General features: G+C 46.3%; 1 long non-coding RNA gene across 1 annotated transcript; it reads left to right on the forward strand.

Annotated features, from left to right (window-relative positions):
• Positions 1–386: 386 nt before the first annotated feature.
• On the forward strand, positions 387–1588 carry LOC118564197. Its single transcript, XR_004931713.1, has 2 exons — positions 387–1417; positions 1492–1588. It is a non-coding gene; the product is annotated as an uncharacterized LOC118564197 (long non-coding RNA).
• Positions 1589–6212: the final 4624 nt, after the last annotated feature.

Raw genomic sequence — 6212 nt, forward strand, 5'->3', positions numbered from 1 at the left:
GGGGTGAATTTGAGCTCTAGCGATCCTTTAACAGCAAGCCCTGCACACATATAGAATAAAGGAGTGACAACTTCTTTTCAAGTTCAAGAATTTAATAACAGAAATAAAATGAACATCCAGAGAACATCACTATGTAATGCCGTTTATCTGAATTAACAGAATATTTCAATCAGTAATCTCTACTAGGCTACTGAAACTTAACTAATCTACTAAGCAAAATGAAGACAAAAAGAAGCTAAACTAAGGAACTATTTACATGCAAAACAAACAAAAGACAAACAAAAGTGGTTGGTCATAATCAGAATAATCCAGTGAATCCTTGTTCACTGCAGATCTGATTCCAAAAAGCATGGAATGGAGTAAAATACATTTGGCATGTGTTTCAATCCATTCACAATGCGAATCCTGAGTTAAACAAAACATTATTTGATGAAATAATATTTTGTTTAAGTTAAAGAATCAAAGCTCAACTTAATGAAGGTGGAATTGGGGTAAATTAGCTTGACCCAATCAAAACAACATTGGACATGTGTTTCAATCCATTCACAAGGCAAAGTCCAAGTTAACCAATTTATTATTTTGAGTAAATAACATTCTGAGGACCGATTTGTCCTTTAAAATCATTCACTTCAGAATCGCTTGCCTTTGTTTCTGCGATTCTACCTAAACTGGTTAAGGTCTAAAGTTATCAAAATTTGCCTTTAAAACCCGATATTAATATTCAATATTAATGCGGGAATAAGGCTCATAGCTCTATCGGCCTAGAGTGGAGCTGAACGATTAAGCTTTATGCTCTAAAACAAGCTGTCAGGGCTCAGCAGGCAGAGCCGTGCAGCCTTGCCGGCTCTGCGCTCTCCTCTGCTCACAGGTGACAGCAGCTGACTGGTGGGCGGGACTGACAGACCTGCAGCGAGTTCAGCAGCGCCTCAGCGCACTATACAATCAGCGCACGAACAGCGGGAGGGTGCCAGAGTGTTACCTTGTCGCGGTATGCCTAAAGGCCAACAACCACCTCCAGAGCTTCAGACCCGTGAGTTTTTCTATCCCCGTCTGGATCTAATCTTTGTCTCGTGCATTTTCTCCAGTGCTCTCGTGTTTTTGGAACCCTTCCCTCGTGTGACTCCACGTTTTGAAGACCAGGCTCCCGAATCCACAACCCGCTCAGATTCTGCTCTGGCGACCTTCCCCTCAAACTCGCTTGGTCGTACCAAGTTGGGCACGAGGTTTCCCTCCCCGGATTCACCCTGGTCACCCCCGGACTCTCCTGGTTCCTCCCGCTGTTCACTCCGGATCCCTGGACCCGCCGGCGCTGCTCGGACCCTGCCTAACCTCCGCTCACCGGTCACTTTGTCATCTGCTCCTCAAACATCAGCTGAGCCCATCTCACTCCCCCCGGCTTAGTTCCTAGAGCTCTGTGGTAAGCGTACGTGTATAGTTGAACTTTCCTTTAGCGTTATTCTCTGTTAACCGTTCTCCCCCTTTATCTCACAGATCCCGTGTTACCTGCCCGAGTCGGTCCCTGCGTTTCCCCGGTTCTGAGACCCTCCCTGAATCCTAGCGCTAAGATCAATAAAAACTGTTAAAACTGCTTCCTGTTTGCCGGTGTTCTCTGCATGTGGGTCAGATATCTCAAACCAAACATGACACAAGCTCCTTTTGAAATGTCTGGTACCGGATGTTAGCAGAAGCTAGTAGCATTTTGGCTAACAAGTAAAACTTTGGTTTTATTTTAGTCATAATGAGTGGGCTTTATAACGTAAACATTAATGTCCCATCAATGTATGAAACCCTTGCAGAGATAACCTTTGTTATAACCATAAAAACACACTCGACAATGACATGGTACCAAATGCTAGCAATGAACCATTTAAACTTTCCCTTTTGGGTCTCTCTGTCAAACCTGTCTTTTGCCTCATTTGAGTTTGTCCACTTTGGCCATTCCAGGAAGGAGCACGGAGAATCGTTAGTTTGTCGTTGATGGGCTAGCGCTGAGCTCTGCAGCTATGAGCTAACCAACAGAGTGGCCGGGCAGCCTGGCGAAGCGTAGTCTAGGCAGCTTGGAGGCCTCGACCGATGTCCATTTAATAGTCTGATCTCTCAGCTTGTCTGGTGAGGGAAGGCATCCACCGTCTCGCATCTGCTTTCCTGCAACAGCTGACAAAAATGAACAAAGCTGTTTCGGCATCGCTTACTTTGCGGCTGGTTTGCGCAGTAGTCAGAGTGCAATTTAGCTCTTTCCCAGCAGTTCCTCTGATGCCAGGGAGGTCCTCCATCGAAGCAGGCAGATGCTTAGCAGACCCTGGATCAAGCGTGACTGGCCCAGCTACATTCCTTCAGATGTCCCAGCAGAGGGGACCATGTGGCCTCATGGTTCCGCCAGCCTCCCTCTCCTCCTTTTTCTGTGGGAGGAAAGTGTTTATAGCAGCAGGGGACCACTACTGAGAGAAGGGCCGTCCCCGCTGACTCGCTCTCCTTTGTGGCTGTGTGGTCAGAATTCAATCTGACATCACTATTCATCATGGTGTTATTATAGCAACACATGAGATGATTGATCTATTGCACGATGTTGTCATAACTCCTAAGTGTCCGGCCGGTAGTTCTGCCTTGGCCAGTGTTAATCCTACTGACGCGGCTCCAGCTCCTATTCCCACTCGTGAACACAGATTGTCTTCCCTAGAGGTGTTTAAGGTGGAGGCTGCTCAGTGGTGCCCATTCCTAACCCAGTGCTAAATACAGTTTGAGCTTCAGCCTTCCTCTTTCCCCACTGAACACATCAAAGTAGCTTACCTCATCTCAGGCAAGGCGAAATCCTGAGGAACTGCCGAATGGCAACAAAGATCGCCTCGCTGTGGCTTCTTTCAAGCATTATCTGAAGAGCTGATTCAGGTGTTTGATCCGGTGCTACCTGATAGAGAGGCGGCTGGAGCTCTGTTTAAGATTTGCTATAAAAAGGCTGACCCATGGTCAGTTACATGGTTGAGTTTCAATCTATTGCAGCAATGGAACGAGGAGGCCTTAATGGATGCTTTTATGACTGGATTAGATGAGAGGATAAAGGACAAATTGGCTATGCGGGATCTTCCTGTCTTCCTGAAAAAACTGGAGGGATTGGCGACTCGTGTAGACCTTAGGTTGGCAGAGAGGCAAAGATAAAAGGAGTCCTTCACCAGAAGTGTTTACAATGTCAGTAAACCCTGTGGCGCTCTTTTCCCCTTCTAAAGATTCTGCAAAGGATAACGCCTCAGAGGAACCCATGCTGCTTGGGAGGAGTCGTTTATTATATGAAGAGAAGGATCACCGTATTGGACTGAGACTTTTCATTTAGTGTGGGAGAAGCAAAACAGAGGCTACTACTGAGCCATTGTCGCACCCAGTCCTCCACCTGTAAATTTACATCCCCTGCCACTATCCTGGTACGAGAACGTTTAATTTCCTGTATCTGTATTTAAAGTTCCTGAGAAATACCTGGTCTTGAAGGAGGTTTTTAATAAACACAAGGCTACTGCCCTACCACCTCACCACCCTCATGATTGTCTGATCGATCTGCTTCCTGGAACCATGCCTCGTAGAGGCAGAATTTATCCTTTAGCAGCCTCTGAACACATTGCTATGAAGAAATATGTTGAGGAGGCATTAAGAATAGGTATCATTCGGCCTTCCTGGTCTCCTGCAGGTGCAGGTTTCTTTTTTGTTGGGAAGAAGGACAGATCCCTTCATCCATGTATTGATTATCGGGCTCTGAACGCTATCATTGTTAAGATGATGTTGCCCTACCGCTGATGGATTCACCTTTTCATGTCATCCAAGATTCCTGTGTGTTTATGAAGCTTGACTTACGTGACGCTTATCTTCCACTTGTCTCCTTATTTGTGAGGGAGACGAGTGGAAGACAGCCTTTAACGCTCCTACGGAACACCATGAGTACTTGGTTATGCCCTTCAGGCTAACCAATGCTCCAGCCGTGTTCCAGGGGTTAGTAAATGATGTGCTACGTGACATGGTCGGTCATTTTGTCTATGTCTATCTAGACAATGTCCTGATTTTTTTTCCCAAAGACCTTGAGTCCCACCGACATGTTCGCTCCTTACTTCTTCGCCTCCTTCAGGACAACCTATTCGTAAAATTTCCATCAATCGTCTACCACTTTTCTAGGCAATGTCATTTCCCCCAATAAGTTCTCAATGATCCCGACGAAGTTTCTACGGTTCTGGAATGGCCTGTTCCCTCGGATCAAAAGCAGCCGCACAGGTTCCTGGGATTCACTAGCTTTTAACAACGATTGATCTGGAATTACAGTCAGATCACTTCTCCATTACATATGCTGACCTCCACCGAGTCCAAGTATGTCTGGTCGGAGGCTGCCGGCCAGTCCTTTAAGTGACTAAAGAACCTGTTCACCTCTGCTCCTGTCCTTAACTCCCTGGATCCTATGAAGCAGTTCATAGTAGAGGTTGATGCATCCAACATTGGGGTGGGAGCCATTCTCAGCCAGAGAGGAGAGGACAACAAGGTGCATCCATGTGCCTTCTTTTCAAGATCCCTATTGACTTCTGAATGCAATCATGATGTGGGGGATTGTGAGCTGCTGGCAGTTAGACTTGCACTGGGGAAGTGACATCATTGATTGGGAGCTACAAAACATTTTAGCCCAAGATAGGCCAGGTGGGCTGTGTTCTTCTCCAGGTTCTGCTTCTCTCTGTCTTACAGACCCGGTTCCAAGAATATTAAGCTAGATGTCCTGTCCAGGATTGAGGAGACCCAGAAGGAGGAAAGGGTTGTTAAGACGGGTGAATTTATGATGCCAAAACTTTTCGTCTACCAATATTGACAACCGAGGTGGAGCATAGGGTTCGAGACTCCCTTCAGAACTTTCCAGTACCAGAGGCATGTCCTAAGGGGAGGTTGTTCCTTCCCGATCACCTGGTTCCTCAGGTACTCCAGCTCTGTCACAGTTCTCTCTTAACCTGACATCCTGGACAGAAGAAGATGTCTGAGGTTGTGTTATCACAGTTCTGGTGGAGTACCATGCCTAATGACATTAAGGATTTTGTTTCTTCCTGCAGTTTGTAACTCTTCTAAACCTTCTAGGAAACCACCCTCAGGATTTCTGCATCCCCTGCCTATCTCTTCTTGCCCATGTTCCCACATTTATATGGACTCACTGGTCTGCCTGTATCTGCTGGAAACACTGTAATTCTCACCATCGTTGATTGTTGGTTAGTTTCCCTTCATAAATTGCCTTCATTAAGAGAACAAGGGGAGATCCTGGCCCATGAGGTTTTTTGCCTGCATGGGTTTCCAGTCGACATTGTTTCCGACCATGGTCCTCAATTTATCTCCAGGTTTTGGAAAGCATGCTGTTCCTTGTTAGGTATCAATATCAACCTATCTTCTGGTTTTCATCCCCAGTCTGACGGTCAAACCGAAAGGATGAACCAAGAAGTGGAGAATAAACTTTGTGCCATTTGCAGTCATAGTCCTAAGAAATGGTCTCAGAATCTGCCATTGGTTTAACATGCCATGAACTCTATGCCTTCCTGTACCACAGGTCTTTCCAACCTCCCGTTTTTTCTAATCAGGAGAAGGAAGCCAGGGTCCCTTCGGCCTACGCAGCTGCCATAGGGTGTCAACGTGCGTGGAAAAAAGCCAGACGGGTTTTGACTAGAATGTCTCAATGTTATGCCAGATCGGCTAGCTGCCACAAAATCCCGGCCCCTACTTATCGTCCGGGACAGAAAGTTTGGCTTTCCACCAGGATTCTTCCTCTGCGGGTTGACTTCAAAAAACTGGGTCCCAGGTTTATTAGATTAGATTAGATTAACTTTATTGTCCCAAAGGAAATTTGATTTGGGTTACAGACTCTGGCTGCTACATAGTCCAAACTATGTAGCAGCCAGAGTTAGGCCATTTCTTATCTCTAAGATCGTCAACCCAGTCTCTGTTCGCCTCCAGCTCTCTCGTAATATGAGGATCCACCCTAGTTTCCACGCCTCCAAAGTTAAGCCCTTTTTGCAATCTCGCTTCGAGCCCGCCTCTGGCACCCCTCCTCCCTCCCGGCTTCTGGATGAGGAACCTATTCACATGGTTTGTTGTATTATGAGGTCTATGCGCAGGGGTCACAGTATCTGGTAGATTGGGAAGGTTGTGGGCCAAAGGAGAGATCTTTGATCCCAGATCGATTCATCATTGACAAGTTCCTCATTAGGGAGTTT

The sequence above is a fragment of the Fundulus heteroclitus genome, chromosome 1 (genome assembly GCF_011125445.2).
Source record: "Fundulus heteroclitus isolate FHET01 chromosome 1, MU-UCD_Fhet_4.1, whole genome shotgun sequence".
Taxonomy (NCBI): domain Eukaryota; kingdom Metazoa; phylum Chordata; class Actinopteri; order Cyprinodontiformes; family Fundulidae; genus Fundulus; species Fundulus heteroclitus.